The sequence below is a fragment of the Charadrius vociferus genome, unplaced genomic scaffold (assembly GCF_000708025.1).
Source record: "Charadrius vociferus isolate BGI_N301 unplaced genomic scaffold, ASM70802v2 scaffold298, whole genome shotgun sequence".
In the NCBI taxonomy this organism is placed as follows: Eukaryota; Metazoa; Chordata; class Aves; order Charadriiformes; family Charadriidae; genus Charadrius; species Charadrius vociferus.
The window spans coordinates 4,404,785-4,407,011 of NW_009649936.1; positions in this window are offsets into that span (position 1 = coordinate 4,404,785).

Genomic DNA, 2,227 nt, shown 5'->3' on the forward strand with positions numbered 1-2,227 from the left:
CCCCCCCGCTACTTCCTCAGTAGCGGTCAGCCTTTGCTTCTCTGTCAGGAGACATCAAGTGACCTGAAGTAACTGGGATATGAATTAACAACACTGTGGCTCTAGGAAGAAATACTTTGAGAATCCAATCTTATCTGTTCTCCTCTACAGAGGAGATGAGCACACGTGTGTCCTCTCAGCAATCACTCTTCCTTTCAAGGCTGGACTAGCATACTCATAAGCCTCCTGATAGGAAATGAGTAGTTCTTTAATGCCTCTGTAACACTGCAAAGATGTTAAAACTTCAACAGCAAAGCAACTTCCACCACTATGGCAACTATTATGCTAGAAATCAGGCTGTGAAAACATGAAAGTGTTCAGTCTGCCTTCCCCCCACAGAAAGGAAGCTGTGCATGCAGCTGTAACCCAGGTGTCTTCCAACATCTCCATTTCCCGAACTCAGTCCAACCCTGTCTGGACTCGCCTGGTAAGTCTTCTGAAGGAAGACTGATGTCCTCAAGGAGCACAGAAGCATTAGAGAAAAGATTGGAGAATGCCTTTATCTGCATTTTTCCCTGTTGCAGTCAGAAACTTTCATTATTTCTTTCCCTGCTTCTAGCTCCCTTTCCTTAGTCAGCACACAAAGATGGACCAACACTACAACCTGAACTCTGCTCTTGATCTGCCAAGCTCACCAACTACATGGAGGGAAGCATTACAGGCAGGACAACAGAGACTCAGAGATTAAGCAAGGTGCCCAGCATGACAAAAAGAGGGAGTTGGAGCTCTGCTCTCAATTTCTGACCAGGTTTATAAAACAGATAAAGCACTGCTCCCCTTCCCCAGCATTACAAGGCATCACATCTTTTATTAGCCCAGGGACCTCTGATAAGGGCTGGCAAAGAAACACTGGTCACCACTGCCTGGGCAGGAGGCCAGCATTTTGGCTGATGCATGTTTTGTGGGAAAGACCAGCTGCCGCCCACTCTGGCTATGTCTGTAGAGCTTTTGGCAGGCATCCGCAGTGCAACCATGAGCACGGTACACCCTGCTGCCTGCCTAGCTCCTATGTATCTCAAATGCAGACAGCAGGCACATGCCAATAGCCAGAGGCCAGCCTGGCAGCCTGTTATGCTGCCAGCGCCAGATTTAGTGACGTACCTGAGCCAGCATGCATGCTCCACGACACAGGCCACTCGTGACCCTTGCTACCAACCTTGCTACCTTGTTTTTAGAAGTACTGCTCCGGATTGAGGAAAGCAGGTAGGTTAACTCACACACAGAGGGGTTACAACAGGACACTAAAGAGCCACCAACTAATATCAAAAAAGATGACCTGCCCAAATGCCCCAAGTACTGGACTTAGCCTAGCACCTAAACCGTACTTCATCAGTAGTGATTTCACTACAGACATTCTCCTGCTAAGAAATACCAGGTTCTAAGCAGGTCTCAGTTTCCCAGGAAATACCATTCTTCATCTGACATAAAATCCAGATATTTCATTTATCTCCATACTCTGAGTTTTCCCTCCTTGCTGCAGCACAAGTTTTGCAGAACGCGGAGCTCCCATGCCTCAACTCAGCAAACAGACTCGTTTAAAGTGTAAACACTCTGAGCAACTTTGCTGGAACAGGGCCCAACACTCTACAACCTCCATGGTCAAAGGCTTTAATATTTAAAAAAAAAAAAAAAAAGAAATACACAGAAGACTAGATATTCAAAGAGGAAAAGGAGAGGAATTGCTTGTCTTTCAAGTAACGACTCGTTCAGTAATATGCCAGCAGCATTGCTAACGTTGCTATTCGAAGTAGGTCTCACAGCTCTCAGCCAAGTTCAGACCCTTCCTAATAGGGGAAGGACAACGCATACAATAAAGCGTAATAGAAGAAGCTTCTTAGTTCACTGAGTTAGCCAGAATTGCCAAAAAAACACATTGGCAAGAGACGGCCAGGAGAACAACGGGTGACAGGCCAAGAACGGCCAAAGAGCCGGTGCCAAACCCAGCGAGAAAAACAAAAGGCGCAGTATCATCTTGCAAGCCTGAGTAAGAAGCACGAAGCCGACCTCTCCTCCTCCCGCTCGCCCGGAGCACGCCGGGCCGCAGGCACCCTCCCGCTCGCCCGGAACAGCCCCGAAACCGCCCATTCCTCACCTCTTCTCTTAATTACAAACTAAAAACGAAAGCCCACCCGCGCAGCACAACCGCATTCACCCCCCAGCCCGCCATCCTTCCCCGACGCCCGAGGCC